The sequence below is a fragment of the Zonotrichia albicollis genome, chromosome 5 (assembly GCF_047830755.1).
Source record: "Zonotrichia albicollis isolate bZonAlb1 chromosome 5, bZonAlb1.hap1, whole genome shotgun sequence".
Taxonomy (NCBI): Eukaryota; Metazoa; Chordata; class Aves; order Passeriformes; family Passerellidae; genus Zonotrichia; species Zonotrichia albicollis.
The window spans coordinates 56,922,832-56,941,183 of NC_133823.1; the positions used below are offsets into that span (position 1 = coordinate 56,922,832).

At 35.1% G+C, this 18,352-nt stretch overlaps 1 long non-coding RNA gene across 1 annotated transcript in view; it reads right to left on the reverse strand.

Moving 5' to 3' along the window:
* Positions 1–18,023, reverse strand: part of LOC141729046 (uncharacterized) — a 74,745-nt gene extending 56,722 nt beyond the window's left edge. Inside the window, exon 1 of the long non-coding RNA XR_012580291.1 lies at positions 17,905–18,023. This is a non-coding gene — a long non-coding RNA (uncharacterized LOC141729046). The remainder of the gene's footprint in view (positions 1–17,904) is intronic.
* Between the last annotated feature and the right edge of the window lie 329 nt (positions 18,024–18,352).

Sequence of the window (18,352 nt, forward strand, 5' to 3'; positions counted from 1 at the left end):
GCAAGATAACAGCTGATGTTTTTCTATTAAAAAAAAGCAATGAGCATGTCTACAGGAACATTGAGCCAATCTTTCCTGAACTAATTTGAACTAAGATTTAAAATTAATTTATAATTTTCTACTTGTTTACAAAATTGCTATGAGCTAAGTAGCCTTGGAAGCCCCTGTGTTTGCTCCATCACCCAACAACAACTATGAAATAACTAAAATGGTTTAGAAAAAAAATTACAAGAAGTCACATAGTCCTGCCTTTGTTCCTGGCAAAAACGTTGCAAACACACAGTTCCTGTGGCTCAGCCAAATTGCTCTAACTGGTTAAGTTACAAGAAATTCCACAAATGTGTGAGCACCTCGGCTAGCTGGTGTGTGCTGTGAGACACTCACAAGGAGAGGAAAGTCAGGCCAATCCTTACTGTAGGCATATCAGGAAATCACATTGGCTGATGCTTTACTCTCTATTAATTCCCAGTTTCTTTAAACCTTTTTAGCCTTGAGCACAAGCTCAACATATTCTGAGTGGTGTCCTGAATTGTTAGGGGCCACTTGTTATTTTAGCAGGAGGAGGACTGGCAATTTACTGTATTTCTAGGTAGCAAGGGCTGTACTGAGACTGAGGCTTACTTCATCAAGCTCAATTGTCTTGCTGTTACTTTGTATTTTCCCATCTGTTAGCAGCCACCTGTTATATCTCATACTGATTCCTGATTAGGGCTTCTTCACACCACTGAAATAAAAAATAAATGGCAGTCAAAATAAGAGCAAAGAGATTTTTAGAATGCAATGAATAAGTGCATTATGCCTGCATTCATTTTCTGAGTCAACAGAACCAAACCAAACCACAGATTTGAGAGACTTTTTGATTTTTTTCCCCCAGACCAAGAGGTGTTGACTGCCTTACATATTTCTTCCTCAGAGCTGATTGTGCTTGGTAAAAATGATGCTAAGATCTTCAAAACTGGCTAATGATCTTTAGTTTCCCAGCTGAGATCTTTTAGAGAGACTTAAATGTGCTTTGGAAGAGAAGAAAAAAGACCCTATAAAAATCTGAAATAACTAATATTTTTTTGGATAATCTTGGTCAAAGAAAACACCCGAAGTAGCAAAAGTCTTAATTAAATGGTTTGGTTTTTAAGCAAAACCCAAATGTTTTCACTGATGAAATGAAAAACAAAGTGTTTTCAGACATTCCTGGGACACTAAGATATGAGGAAAAAAATTGGAACTGACCTCATAAACCCGGTTTATGTGGTTGCTTTAATCCAGGGATTGAAACCAAAAAAATTACCCGCCTCTGCACTTTCTACAATGTGCTGTGACTTAAATGCATAGTTGAGATATAAGTTTCCCTACCAAATTCTCAGAAAAAATGCAACAGTGCCAAGAACAACTCCCCATCTCCTGTCTGAACCACAGAAACACATTAGAAGTTTTACTCTGCTTTATTGCTTACATTTTTGGCATTTTTCTTTTTTGTTAAAAATTAAATTTGTTTATTATTTGACTGTACACTCATTTTTGCTTTATTTTTTTCCAATTTTCTTATGACTGAAGTAAACACACTGAAATAGAACCACAATGAACATTTTTATAAGTACTGTAAATGCACCCTGTGATTCTTTCCTATCTGTAATTTGGAAAACTCCAAGTGGTAAAAAAGAAGGAATGCCCAGGCTGAAAATGTGATGGAAATTGGATTACTTCAAATTAATTCAGTACAATGCCCAGCATGGCTAACCTAGAGGTGAAAACTAACCTGAAGGTGAAAACAGTGGTAACTGAGGCTGCTAGTATGGGAACATGCAGAATGGTTCAAGGCCTGGGGAAAAGGGGGTATTTCGGCCAGTGTGGTGCGGATTCAATTTCAGAATTTTAAAATTCCGTAATGATCACTCGAAGGGCATGAATCACCTGTCTGAACAGATGTTCAGCAGCCACCTACTAGGGAACAGGTCTCCTTCCCTAAGACTCAGCACTCCACATCTGCTCCAGTTGTTTGTCCCCACCTGGCAGCTTTCATAGCACTTTTTTTATTCCCATTACACACCTTCGTGCATAAACTTCCCTGCCACCGGCATCTGGAAAGTCCAAATGCACTGGCTTTGAGTGTGGCTTGGAAAAGGGTTTGCTTTGTGGAATTGGAAGCTTTAACCATGGCAACTGACTGCAAGGCCAGGATTTTTCTCCCACTTGCACCACAGTCTTTGCTCATGTCGGCAGAATGCAAAGTACATGCAAGGACCCACTGATTACTTCCTAGTTACTGCATCTAAACCCTGAAATTTGCTATGGCAGCAAATCTATTGCACCTAGCAGTAAAAACCTTGCCATCCCAGGCACATTTCATCTAAATAGTATGATTAAAGTCTTCATTCCACCTTAATGTGGAGGAAAAAGCATATAGCTTTTGTTGTTGAGCATGGAGTCATAATATGTAATGGAAAAGCCAAGACTTTTTTATTATCCTATTCCCAGCTGCCTATATGAAGTGCACACGACATCATCATACTTATAATTTATGTATTCCCATTTGTCTTCAAGACAGCTACAGACTAAAAAGTTATTGCTCTCTCTATATATTCCCGCTGGACTGTGTAATCCAAGGCATTTATCTCAATATCATTTTGCAAATTCAGATTCAAACAGGTAAATAATACCCATCTCTCACATCAGCTCTACTTGTCTTATTATCTTTTCTAGTATATTACTTTATCAAGAAACCCACTGCTACATAGGGTGGGTGAAACTGCTACATAGATAGATGGATAAGGAAATTTAATCAGTGATCCTTCATTCATAATATTCATCTGCAAATTAGAACAGTCAGATAAAAGTTGAATTTAGCCAAATCAATCTGGCTTGAAAACTAGCCTGGCAACACTGTGGGAACCAATGTATTTTGCAGTACTTCTGACACAGTCCCTGCCAAAATCTTGTAGTTCATGAAAAATGAAAAAAAAAAAAACAAACCCAACCAAATATCTTGAATGTGAGGAAATGTTCAAGTAATTTCTTATTATATCCAGATGGGATTGCTATTCCCTGGTCACTGTCAGTGAACAATAAAAACACAGTGTAACTAGATGAGTGTAAATGAAAATACTTTTATTCGGGGAGCCAGATTTTCAATTCCTCATGGAGAATCAGCTGAGTTTTATTGAAAAAAAAAAAAAAAACCTGTAAAACATGAATTTCCTTTAGGGTCCTGAGTTCTGGCTACTAGAACTTATACTGAAAGTCAAATTGGGCTGTGAGGTCCAGTTTGCCCATCCCCATGCAGTAAATACAGACTATGCAGCTGCCTTCTGGGAAGACATCCCAACTACCTGCCATTCATCCCTCTAGCAGGATCTTGTATTTTGCTATGACCAAGTGTTTTCATTCTTCTTCTCCTTTTGTGTTTCTGAATTTGTTGGTTTATTTGTTCCCCAGGATGTTCACAGATTTTCCATTCTGTGGACGGATGGCATGAAATGACTCAACAAGACCACTTATTTGACAATATCTTGTTATATATGTTCATGAACACCTTTCCTTATCTACCAGTTTTATTAATCTACTTATTGAAAAATTCAGCATTCATTAAATCAGTAGAGAATATAATTTAACTATGGAGAAAAGAAAGCAGTCTGAGATGTTCCAAAAACCTGAGGCTAATACATCAGAATGATTTTGAAATTGGTTGTAGTCTAGCTGGTATCTTTAGAGAAAAAAAAAATCTCAATGACAAAGAGATCATGTTTCCTAAGAATGTTGCTAATGATTAACACAGAATTCAAACCCCTCAATTGCACTTACACACTGAAAGTTAGTACAATACAGCAATCAATAAAATAATATTAAAGAAGAAATTAAAAAAAATCCAGAAGGTTGAGCGGTGAGGAACAGAATGAGAAAAAGGACAGGTACAAGTCAGTAGGAATCTAAGTTACAGCAGGTAGAATACAAGACTTTAAAAAATGAATGAAAAAATCCAGAAAAGTACCAAGAGAGTTTTACAACATTTTAATATTCCATAAGAGGCCTCAGAGATAATGGGGTAATGTGCAGGATGGCGTGCCTAAGGGATGTGGGGACCTTGTTAAGCAACAAGGTTATTTTTTTATGTCAGCTTTCAGTAAAAGGTGATGAGCCATTAGCAAATCCTTGAGCTATTTTTTTGCAAATATTTAGAGTGAGGGTTTGCCAGATATGAGGAGATGGCATGGGAACAGTGTGCTTACAACTGTTTTGTTAAATAGGCTGATGCTTCAGGGATGATGAGAACAAGGCTGACTCTGAATTCTTCCTGTCTTATTTTACATTGTGATCATCAACAAGAGTCTGTGTATTCCAAGCTGTCATACACATATTGTTATAGTTGCTCTGTGGTAGGATGTCCTCTGACTAAGAATGTTTCCAGATAACATTTTTCAGGTCACCTTTTTTATCTGATCATATAAATTCCTGAGGGTTTCTTTCCATTAAATATTCCTGATGTGTCACTTATCCTCTTGAAATAAAAATAGAAACAGGAAATGCCTCAATTCTGGTGAATTAATTGCCCATTACTGCCTTTTATTTTTCAAAGATTTTCTGAGTTTGGGTTGGGTTTTGGTTTCCAGAATTTACATTTGCATGAACATGGTAGTTTAGGTCCTAGAGGTTCAGTGATTTAATAACTGAGCTCTCTATGAGCAGTTAAATTAGCCTTAATATTACTATGTGAAGACACCACTTCATCCTCAGCATCCTTGTTGTCATTTTTGGGATATTTACATTTTTGTAACTTTTGTTGTATTTACTTGTTGTCATTTTTGGAGTATTTACATTTTTTTTCCTTCAGTTCTTTGCATACTGTGCTAAGATGATTTTCAGCAGTTCACACACACACTTGCTTTCCCAGTGCGAGTAATGTCTTTTGGGGTCGGTTGTCATGCTGGATCAATATTAGAAATAATTGTGTTTAAAAAGTCATTTATACCAGAATTTAAACATACAAAGACAGGAATAAACAACATGTAACTGAAAGATGCATGTAGGTACGTTTGTCAAATATGTCTGCATTGCATCATTCACTCAAGAGTCGTCTTAATTTAATTCTGCAAGTTGCAGCACTGGATGGAAAGCCTTGACCTCCAACACCAGTTGGTACTCCTTCCCTACATTCTTGGATATTTTTATATCCAAGAGTGCTGTGCACTCTCTTTAGGACAGGAAATTTATAGTGAGTGACTTTGCTGTTACACATTAACAGAAATATAATACAATGAATAATATTGCTAAAACAATGTGCAATGAGTTATTGCAATAAGTCACCACTCCTTAATATACATCTGAAAGTCCTGAGCCTTGCTATGCTCTGAAAATACTCTGAACAAGTGTTGTGTCAGAAGGTGAGAATCCCACTTCAATGCACAAATCTCTGAAAAACTGATGAATAGAATAGAATAGAATATAGAATAGAATAGAATAGAATAGAATAGAATAGAATAGAATAGAATAGAATTAACTGATTAGTTTTCTTTATAGTAAGGTAATAATTGAGGAAATTTTTTCTTCAATAGAAGTCTTACAGAACAATAAAAGATGTATAAAACCTGCAAAGAAAAATTATTTCTTTCCAATGAGCTCTTCTGAGGAAATAAAAATTACAGTAGATATTTAGAATAAGTAGTTATAGTGTGTTAAGATATTTAAAATTCTCTTTTGTAAAAATCACTCAGAGATCTGTTTATAGCTCATTTTCACAAAAAGGAGAGATAAAAGCTGTGTATTAAAAGCATTGATGTTTGTGAAGAATGTGGAATTGTACTGCCAATTATCAATGTAAAAAGATATAAGGGAACCAATTGGGCAGCAACAAGGACAAAATTGTATGTAATTAAGTATGTCTATGCAAGAGTTTGAGATCATGAAGCAGCAAAAATTATAGCTGAATAACAATATTTAGCAGAAGAAGGACTGAAAAATTCAGAGTATTTTGATAAATTAATTGGAGTAATTACAGAGGATCAAATTAACATCAACACTGTTAATTAGAAGGAAACAATGAGCTGCATAGATGTGAATAAAGCCTCAATTAAATTAAATTTCACTCCATTTAAAATTAGCAAAGTAAAGCTTTTTTTTGGACAGTGAGGTGAGATATTATATTAATAAACTGACTCAGAGAAAAACAGAACGAAGAGGGAAAAAGAGAAAAAAATCAAATTAATGGGAAATTTGAAAATAACAACCTTAAGTTATCCTGAAAAGATAACTTAGAAAGAACAATATATATATATATAAATAAACAGATTTGTTAAAAGAGTGCCATGTGAAGAAATATTTCTCAAGAATAATAAACTAATAAAGTGGAGTTGTTAATCACAGAAGCATAGAATGCTATGGGTTTAAAAAAGAACCTTAAAGTTCACCTTGCTACAACTTCCCTACTACGGGAACACCTTTTATTAGACTATGTTGCTCAAAGCCCCATCCAAACTGGCCTTTAATATCTCCTGGAATGGGGAACTCACAGCTTCTCTGGTGAACCAGGGCCTTACCACCCTCACAGTGAAGAATTTCTTCCTGGTATCTGATATAAACCTACTCTCTGTCAGTTTAAAGCCATTCTCCCTTGTGCTGACACTACTTCCTGGTAAAAGGTCCCTCTCCCTCTTTTTTGTAGGTCTCTTTTAGGTACTTAAAGGCAGCAAAAATGTCTTCCCAGAGCCTTCTCTGCTGCAGGCTGAACAATGGAAGATCTATTGCATGGCTCGGTTTTACTTCCTATCTTTCACTCCTTTAAAAGAAAATGTCTAATAGAATAAAAATTTTAGGTATTTTGGTCTAAATGATCAAATTAACTACATGTTTCTACTGCATTTTATATGTGAATGTAGATTTAACAGTCGTTTATTGAGACAAATTGTTTACAATTAAAAACACCCCTTTTCTGAGGGGTATTGTATATATTTCTGTATACAGTGAAAATAAATACATTAGGAATCAATTCTGCTGTTTATGTAAAAAACAGAGTGATAAATATCTTCGATTGGAAAAATTGTAATCAAATAAAATGCTGAATAAATCTATATTATGCTATGTGAAATATGACTCTAGGAGGAGCATAAGAGACCAGCATGATAATTTGACTAGGATAATATTTATATTTCCCTAATGACAAAGTGGAAGAATACAGTCAATTAAAGGTGTGCCTTCAAGCAAGAGATTAGACAGATTTTTGTATTTGCTGCATTTAAGGCAATTGAGGAAATAGCTCTTTCTGTGCCAAATCCTTTAAAACTTGGATTAGTTTCAGAATTAATGGAATTAGTTCTTTTCAAAAGCATTCAGATACAACTTATGTCCTTGATTTGGTGAGTTTATCAAATTCTGTAATACTTAGTAAGCTCCACTTAGTTTTGAGTCAAAACAACACAAAATTAAATGGCCATACAACTTTGATTTTAAAATGATAAATACTTTCATGGGTTGCTTAGACCTTCACAAGTATTTGTATTACCCTAGCCCGAATGTCAAGTTGATAATAGACCTGGATTTATTGCAAATATTTCACACAATTTACACAATCAAAATTAAAAGCTTTTCGGATTTTCCAATCACAGAATTTATTTTCAACAAGTTGTTGTTTAGCTTTAGCATTTTACAATGCTTAAGAGTGTTTAATGTATGAAGAAACATCAGTAACAGATCTGAGGGGGATCCGACTGTGCCTGCCCCTGATAAAAAGAGGAGAGGGAGCATCCTCTCTGCCCCAGCTCTGCTGTATCTGGCCAGTGACCAGGCAGCCCCAGTGGAGTGGTGACAGCTCCTGCCTGCCCGCCTGGCGTCTCCTGTCACCCTTGTCCCTGGAATATAAACATGATGGTGAGTTCTACCTAAGTAAACCCAGGAGGAAGTTTACTTAAGCTCTTCCTAAGTGGCTACAATAGGCCAGTATCCAGCACCTGATCAACAAGTATGTATTTATCCAGGCATATGCTTAACAATTAACTTGGTTTTAAAAGACCAAACCAAAAAAAAACCCTCAGATATCAGGCAAATAATTTTAAAATTAATTTTACATAGATCATTCCTTTGCAGTTAGAACTTTTTTTTCATTTCTTGTTTCCTTTTTTGTGCTTTTTCTCCTTAATTTGTTTTCCTTTCTTTTTTTTTTTTTTTCCTCTTTTAACTTTTCCTTAAATTTTTTTCATTACTCTGTACTTTTAATCAGGAATTCATATTTTGTCACTATGCTAGGATAATCCATCACAATTTTTCCATAATCTATTTTAACTTTGCTATAAATACAAAATTCATTAATATGACACTATGAATGAGTCTAAGTCCACAAAAACTGGACTGAAAACTTCAGCAGTATTACACAAGGTTATACATTTTCATTAAAGACAACAAGAGAAGAGTTATAACATAACTGTACTAAATGCATTGCAGACAATCAAATAAGAATAGACATATGTTTGCCTCATATTGTAAGTTAGGTAAATCATTTTGTTGACCTTCCTATACAAAATCTGTTTTAATTTTTTGTTATCTTCTAATTTTTTTTAAAGAGAAATATTTATTTTTAGAAAAGCTTGTTTGAAATCAATAACTAATTATCTTTAAAAGAAATTTGTTTTGAATGAACCCCAACAGATGTGGCTTGTTTTATCATATTCAGTTTCAATTTTCTCTACTGCAAGTCATAACAGAATGAAATGCCTACAGATTGACTTTGCCAGGTGTAACTATGTAAACAAATGACATCACAAAATAGCACTCTAACCTTAAAAAAAAAAAAGAGAAACCAACAAAAAAGGCAGCATAAATCCTTAGATTAGATAGATCCTTAAAGGGTTTTGTGCGGTTCTTATGCTAGGAGTTTCTGATTAAAATAATAACATGACTGCAACACTTATGGCAGAACTAAGTTGAACAGAGTCTTAAAAGCCTCACAAGATAAATGCAGGGTTTGGTGACTATACTTTCTCCTTTACTGATCAAATCAGGTAAAGGTCTATAAAGAGTTTGGTACCTGAGTAGACCACAGACTTATCCCAAAAAAGAAAATCAAATACTAGTGCTGTCAGTGAGAATGAGTGTGTGCTGCAGTTTTTGTAAGTATCTCCAACAGCCACCGAGGATTTAATCCTTTTTATCAGTGTTCGCCAAGTCCTCTGACTTTTGTTGCACATACAGGAAATTAAAAAGATAAAACTGAAACTAATAAGAGAGCAAAGTATGACCACCTTCTATGAGCAATATGCTCAGTCTTGTCATTCAACAGCCAACAACAGTGGGTAAGTATTTTTTATGAGATCTGGACTTCTGGGATTTAAGACACTCATTTCTAAATAAAGTAAATTATATGGGAAAATTCTTTAAGCGTCTTATTAGAGGATAAAAACTGTGAGAAATTCACTGAGCATAAAAAAGCCATTTAAATAAGATTAAATCACACCTTAACACCATCTTTTGGGATTTTTTTTTATTTTTCTCACCAAGGGAATCTAGACATAGCAAGTCAGAATGACCCAACAATTTGAGTAGCCCAAAACACTGTAGCTAAATGTTGTTTGATTTTTATGTTTGAGTTACATTTAGCAAAGAAAATATTCAGCATATTCACACACTTTGTGGCTAACATGGCAAATGAGAGGGAAATGTTGCTAAAATGTTACTAAAAATTCAAGCTCTCCACAAACAAGTTGTCATTCCTAAGATTAAACTATTCTTTTCTATTTCTAGCAGTTTTAGTGCCAAGAAATGGTACTGCATCCAACTAGTGTCTATGAAAGTGCCTACTAACATTTTCACAGAATTCATCAGAATAAACTAGATAAGAAAGAAGTGTCCTTATTGCTATCACCTTTAGATAATATTCAGCCTTGACTCAATTTCTCAGCATTGGTTACCACTTAATTTACATTTGGACCCACAGGATTGAGGTGACAAATTTCCAAGAGCCCAGAAAAATATCTTCCAGTGAAGGCAGTCCCATGCACTTCAATTCCTGCTGTCCCTGGTGGGTCTGAACAAAGGCTGATTTAGATGAACCGGAGAATATTCACTGCAAAAATAAGGAAACATTACTGTTTGTCATTCCACCCTTGTTTTATTGTCTGAACATAACTAAATGTAGAAGCAAACACGTGTTTTGCAGACAAGCTATTTTTCACTGGTTTCTCCAAATTTAAAATTCAAGCCGTGGGTCAAGCCAGACACCAATGTATTGCTCCACAAGATGCATCATTTTCCTAGATGCATAGGAAGAAAGCTAGGGTTCAAAGCATGAGATTAGGACATATCTTTATTAATTTAACTGCTATGCAATTAAGCAGCAATAGCTTGTACAGCATAGGTCATGAATTCTTCTGTAACTATTTCCACAACATGCTGGACTCACATGAAATTCTGTCACCCTATAACTGAACCCCAGACCTGTTGCTGCCTTGTCCGTTTCTTCCTCAGCATTCTGATATGGGCAGAGGAGAGAGGAAAAAGGATTTTCTTGCCATTCTACGTACCAAGAGCCACAAGAGCATCCTTTCTTTCCTTTAGGGGCTGTTTCCAACTAAGCCTGTTCTAGCAATTTCACATTGTCAGGTAAAAAGACATGGAACAAGTGCAAATTGCACACCTTCTACTCGTAAAGTGGCAACTTCTGAAGCTGCAACTCCTGTCTGGAAAAATGGGTTCAGGCAGCTTAAAGAAGGCTGCCCATTGGTGTGTGAAATAAGGTCCTTCCTTCTGCCAGGGAGAAGCAATTAGTGAAGACCAGAAGAGATCCAAAGACCTTATGTTGTGGCAGAAAAGAGAGTATAAAAGTGCATGAAGTTGGGAAAAGGCAGCTTATGCATTCACCCTCTCTTTCATGCAGGAAATGAGACATCCCAGCACAAAAGCATCCATTTCAGTAGGAATTAAAATTATAGATATTATAAAAATAACTGTTGCCATAATCTTTCCCATAATAAGACATGAAACACTGTTGTAACATCATATGAAATTAAAATTATAATACAAGTAAATTTCAGACCATTCATAGCTGCAAAGCAATTAAAACTGAGTGACAGGTGCATTGACAGTAAAAGATGCAGTTTGTGTTCATGATCCAGTGTAACTATTCAACCAAATTAAAATCTATTGTTTTATTTGACCTTCTCCTATTTATTTGTAAAAAATAAAATTAATATTTCTCACATTGGTAATGTCTTTTTATTTTGTTCTTGTTCTGGGAAAAGTAATAATGAATAGACTACTTACCTTTTGGGCAGTGGTAATGAAAGGCTGACTTGTGCCCACCCATTTCTGTGACCCAGAACTGCAGAATGCTTGCTGATATATTAGGTCTAATTTTTATCTCAATATTGTCAAATTAAAACTGGAGTAAGTATGTTTTTATAATTTAAGACTTGCTCCAAAGCATAATATAAAGGAAATGAGTATCTCAATTGGTGTCATTAGGCTTGCTCCAAAACATAATATAAGGGAAAAGAGGGTTTTAATTGATGTCATTCACCTTAGGATCAAATCCAATGAGCAAACTACAGTTTTCACCTCAAGCATATAATTATTCATACCTATAGCTTAGATAACATCAGAAAAATATTATGGTTGCAGTTTATTCAGCTTGAGCTATTATTGATTGCAGTAACTGGTGATTTACCAAAACTGTCTAAGCTTTTCTTGACATAGTCCAGGAAATATACTAAAGTGGCCAGCCTGTGTTAGTTCAAAAGAGTGCCAATTATTCCTTAATATTAATATTATGGAAAGTAGTAAAGAATGAAGTGAATACTTCAGATTTGAATTATAATGTGAATGATATTCCTAGATTATTCCTTATTGTCACATTCAGAGGAAAGATGTTTACACAGAATTGAAACTATGGCATCAATTCATCATAGTCTAAAATGAAAATTGAATATGATCTGACAGGGAATTGAAGAGGTAGGTTGGAATATTTGCTCCCCAGAAGACAAGAAATAGATTGAGAATAAAGGCATCCTTTCTCTCCAAGTGCAGAGTTGAACCATAAATCTGAGAAAGAATGTCATTATGTCTTATTAGTACTCCTTTGTTCTTAAAAATGAGATTTAGATGACGCATTGAAGTTAGCACAGGTTTCTATTGAGCTGTCCCATTATCTCATGAATATATCATTGCAGTATAGAAAGGAATATATCTAATTTGCCTGAGAAAGGAAAGGGTTGATCATTCCCAAGTGAGGACAAGAGAGAATGATGGAGCTGATAATAACCAACTAAGTATGTCCTAAGAAATGGCATACTCTTAATTTGAGAATACATTAATTTTGGATACTTCCACTGTCTGGTATTTGCCCATTAATTTTAAGGCACTTGCCCAGTGCCTTAAATTTGTGCTGTTTAAATATATTTTAGTTTTATAGCAATTAAATTGCTACATCCAGCTGTCTATTTATTAGCTATAATGATGGAGTGTTGTGAATTAATAGCTATTTTTCTAAAGCTATGTCCTGATTATGACCAGACAGAGTTAATTTTTGCAGAAATCAAGATGGGGGCATAACTAGGACCTGGAGGTTTTCTGTGCAAAACCAGAAAACCTCCTTTCCAGGGGCGGGGGGAAAGGAGTCTTTTTTGGGAAGAAGGGGCTCCTTCCAGTGTGGGCTCCTTCCTCCTCCAAACGTGTCAGAGGGAGGAGCTGGGTAACCCAGGCTCAGAGCTGGAGAGAGCAGCTGGGGTAAAGTGTCTGCAGTTGGATGATCAGGTCAAGCTCCACAGTGAGCATTTTGCATGTCAATCACTCTGTCTTTTGTACACTCTTTAATGAATATTGCTGCTCTTACTGTTCATTTTCTTATTTCTGTTTCCAGTAAATTCTTCTTAAATTTAATCCATGACCTTCACTTTTTGTGCCCCAAATTCTCCTCTGCAGTCTGCCACAGGGGAGGGGGAGTGAGAAAGCAGAACATGGTTTGTAGAGTCTCAGTGGGAACACTGAACTGGGGAGTGCCACTCCTAAACCATCTCACGCTGTGAGGTCATTGTCACATCTCAACACACAGTGACTTTGAAAAAGGGGAAAACCCTCTTTTTTACCCCTCTACAGTGGCTCTGTTCAGAGAAATAAGTTCTCGTGCATTTTGATAGGTGAGACAGTGAAATTGTGGTTTTCATTTACACCTGTTGGAAAGTCAGACTTGTACCAATAATATTAACAGTCTACAAAAAAACTGTTAGAGGGGATGCAAAGACTTTAAGCACTATTAATGTGTTCATTCACTTTCTTTATCAGTTTCCCACACTTCTAAGTGTCAAAGCCAACTATTTCATGTGCATTACACTGGTGGCAGAACCTTTGAAGAGTAGCTGACTGCATCTCAGTCCATCTAAGAGACTGATGAATTACAGTTAGAGACTAGAAAGAGTAGAAATACTACCAAAACCAGTTGAGGGCATCTACTACAGAGCAAACAGTTTTCATTCAGTCCTGTTGAAAGAGTTATCAGACCTCAACTAAATTAAATAATTAATAGTCAATGTCTTCATTTATTGTCCATTATCAAGACCTTAAGGAATATTATTCTCCCTGAAGTCAGGTTTTCTCCTGAGTCTACTTGCTAAAAAGAAAGTTGACCCAGACTCTTCCAGAGGAAATTTCTCCTGATAGCTCTTTCTGGCTTTTGTTCATTTCCTGGATGTAGAGCTGCTTGGAAAGACATGGAAAGGAGCTTCAGTACTATGTAGGGTATTGCAGACAAAGGGTTAGTTCTCACACAGTAAATATCACACATGCCAAATGTTAAATTCAACTGACACATAAAATATTTCCAGCATATCGTGGTACTCTAGACATGTGAGTATCCTAGCCTTGTCTGCATTATGCATTCAGATGGATGGAGATTAGAGACAAAGAGATTTTCTAATATAAGTCAACACAAAATTTCTGGCTTGAAAGATGTTCAAGGGAAGCTCTGTAAATGTAGGTTTATGTAGCAAAGGAAACTGGAAAGCATAGCTCTTTGGGAAGATCCTCACATTTCACTTCAGCTAGAAAGTTATTTAGAAACAGGGCAGAGAAAGAGTTCAATACTTTGTAACAGAAATACTATAGAACTGATTGTGCAGCATGATCAAATGGATACTAAAAGCAGATGCATGCAGTATGAAATTACTGCAGAAATGAAAACAGCAATTAAAAAAATCGGTCAAATTTTAAGTCATTCATCAGCAGGTTTTTCTAGTTTTGAGGTAATTATAGTTAAAGGTGAGGTTAGTCCAACATGGAAATTATCCTGATACTTAAAAATCCTTGATTAGACTTTTGGTGAAGACAAAAAAGAACAGAAAAGAGTGCAAAGAAGTTATACTCCATCCTAGGCAACTAATCTTCACATCAATAAAACAAAACCTGAAATGAACATATTATTCTGTTTCATAGCTGTAAGTGCACTGCTTGGGAGGATTATCTCAAATAATTTCTAAATACTTATGTGAAAATGAAATTCAGTATTCAAGGAAAAAGCATACAATGCAAAGGAGGAAAAAAGATGAAAAAGCTAACTTTGCATGCCTTAGTTAAAGGAAACATCATTCACACTTCCATCCAACGTGCTTTGAATCCGCCAGGCATTAACTTGTCACTGTAATTTTACCTCAGGCTAGTAGACCCAAAATTACTTTAGTAACAATAACAAAACCATATGAAAATACAGGTTAAAAAATATTCAGAAGATATTCTAGGTATTTTGTGCATCACTGAAGTATCAACTAGTATACAGAGAAATGTGTGTGGCTGTGATCTCTCTTGACACAGCTGGACATTTTAAAAAAATGACAGTTTCCAGATTTATTCTTTTTGTGTATCTGTGCGGAAAATTTGAAAGAAACACTAGTACCCATGTATCTGAAAGGATTTTCTAGTTGGTGGTCATACATGTACCTACATTTTTTTGTAGATGAGATGTGATGTCCAGCACCCTAATGATTCAGCTGTGTCCACAGTCTTTCCCACTTTCCATCCTGCCCTCATATTATCCTCTTGCTTCAGCCATGCTGGCTGTGCATTTTGTTCTTACCTGAATATCCTACAGTATTTATTGGAAAATATTATGATTTGATTTTCATTCCCTACAAGTCAACTCTGAGCTAAACCAAATGAGGCTGCTCTGACTTAACACTAAAGGAAATTAGAACTCCTGATGACATTCTTTCTCATATGTACTGTTTTGAATTAATGCACCATCTTACATTCCTTAAAACAAAAATGCTTTTTTGTCTCTATTTGAGGAGAGCCATTTGGAAAAAAAAAAAAAAAAAAAAAAAACAAAAAAAAAAAAAACAAAGTAGAAAGACAATTACCACAAGACCTTTTGGAGATCTGGTGAGAATAAGTAAAAGAAATGTTTACAATGTTTACTACTTTGTACCGACAAAGGTAAAATTCTCTTAAAGCATGTTTGTGTCAAGTTTAAACAAAGTTCACAAGCTTTAAACTGGTTTTTGCATATGTCAATCTAAGAGGTAGAATGTTGCATTAAAAAGCTGATCTTTGGTTTTTTCAGATCATCAGTATTCACTGTTCTAGTTCTTAGTTTCCCTTTTCTTCATCTAAGACAGTTTGTTTGCATATGCAATATTTATTGGTGGAATTAGGTCTATTCCAACTATCTTAAAAATCTATAAAATATATATCTACATTCCTACTGGAAAATAGAAAAAAATGTCCACAGCATACATTTGTTTCACCTGAATGCATCACTTCAGAACATCATGTAAGATCATGACTTCACAGGCAATTACATTTATAAATTTTCTATTTATATCATGGTTGCCATCAACAAGCTTTGGGCAGAGTAGATTACAGTGATTAAGTATAAATTTATAACCATTAATACTTTAAAACACAGGAAACAATATTTTTAAAATGAAGAATCATTTTGAAGAAATGGTCTAAGCCTACATCAATTCTGTACTCCAAACTCTTTAGTTATGTGTTACAATTATATGATCAGTTTTGTGAAAATATGATGGTTTTAGAAGAAAAAAACATCAGATTAAAACTATTCAACAAAATTTAAAAGCATTTTCAAAACAGACGTCTATATGAAGGTTTCAAGTGCAAAAAACCCTCATGATAATAAATTAAACAGAAAAAAATTTGAAATTTTGGATATTTTTTAGAATAAAAATAACTATTCCAAAAGCAAAGTAAATAGCTTAGTCATCCTTTACATTTTCTCTGAAACACTGAAACTGATACAGTATACACAACATTTGTTTTTAAAACGTTTTCAGGCAGAGGTATTTTGACTATTTTGACAATTTGTTTCCAGGTTTTTTTAGTAACATCTAAATGAATCAGAATCAAACTGATCACTAAATCAAGAGAGGGACAGGTTCTGAACCAAATTGGGCTGGTATCTGTAAAGAGTTTCATTGTACTTTCTAGAGGGAAAAGAACCATTATTTATTATGTAGGAACATCCCAGAATATGATTATTCAATTTCCAGGGCTGATGGTAGCAACAATCGCTATGCACACAACCAAAATTTTTCTACTGAAGATGTGAGTTTTCTTCTTTCTGCTGTTGTTCTGATCAATATATTGGTAGCTGAGTGAATGGCCTGTGATTTAGACAACATTCAGATTTTTTTGGTGATCCTCAGATCTTAAATATTATGAAACTATTAATCCAGCAGTTGTCTATACTTTTATACACAGATATATTTTGGTTTTCAAGTTCAGAATATCATTTTTGAATGTGTAAAAAGTATGAGATTTCAAAATTATCTGTTTTCAGAGACATAAATCTTTCTTAGGTGATCTGAATTTACATTTTTGTTTAGCACCCAAGGCCGTATTTGTTATTTAATCTGCTAATGTCAGAAGGAACTGCAGTTCCATAAAGCCATGTGGTGATGAATAACACCCCTAATGGAGTTATAAATTGAGACTAATTGGTTTACGTGATTGTTATTAAGTCCCATTTCAGCTAGTTAATGGAATGTTGTTTGGCAAGGGAACAGAGCTAATGTTATCAGATAATTTTCTTTTGAAAATGGCTTAAATTTCAGTCTTCCAGATCCAGGTTCTAAATAAGTCAGAGCCATTCCTGCAGAAAAAAAACAATCACTATAATGTGCCAACACAAGTAAATTCCAATGTTATCAATAATGTGGATTTAATATTTCAGGGCATTTTCACACCTTATCACCATATCTCACATTGCCTTCAAAAACGGCCAAAATATTCCAATCAGTGAAACATTTCAGCAGAGACTTTAATCTCATCTCACAATTGCTTGAATGGTTTCAAATGTCACATAATGAACAAATAAATTGACTTTCATGAAAACCAGATTTGGCAGGAATGCATGAGTGCCTACTTAAATAAGCAGACTAGGACTCTAGGGGTACTTCTACCCAATTTGTTGTTTTTCAAGTGTAATAGTTACTAAATTAGTATCAAAACATGGACTAGTTTAAAACTTGAAATCAATACCCACATGTGATTTGAAATTTGGAGGCTTGCCCGACCATATTAGGGTTCTGAGGCCTTTCTTTTCTTTTTTTAATTATCAATAGAATCCATGGATGCAAAAAGATATTGCCAAATCTAATACCTATAAAGCAATCTGTCTGCATCACTGACTGCTGCTTGCTTTCAGTCTTGTTGATAAATCTAAGAACACACTCTTTTAAACAGCATAGCAAAACTCATGAAGATTACAAGTACTAACATGGGTTTTCCTGTTTAACAGTATTGACAAGCTTATACTTCTTAACATTTGAGTACAAACACCACTAGGACATAGTTCAACAAACACAAGTTTTTTAAAAAAGAAAACCAAAGCCAACAATCAGTTTAATTTATTCCTATGAGCACAAGCGATAATTAGAACTTACATTAATAAAACTTTTAGGGAGCATATATATATAGTCATACCTGTGTAAAATGAAGGTGTTCAAGTTCTGTGTGGTCACTGATTAAGAAGAGCTGCATGAAAAGTGTGTCCTGATGGGCAGCTGTCCTTGATTGTGACAGCAGTGAACAGGGAGAATAGGGGTTCTCAGACAATGCAAACTCAAACCTAGAAGCTATTTATAGACCACAGCAACATCCTGAAAGCAAATCTGGAAAGGAAGTTTCACATTCTCTCTATAGCTATCATCACCAAGCAACCTGGCCCCTGCACAGCCCAACAGCTGTGGCTTCTGAATGGCTTCAAGTGTAATCCCACATTGAGTGAATTACAGAGACAGAATTTGGAGGCTACAATGGCAGGGGTAACTTTGGAATGGTGAGCACCACAGAGATAGCTGTACCTGTGACAACACATGCAAATGCAGGGTGAGGACTTTGCCCATGCATGGCAATGGGGGACACCAGCACT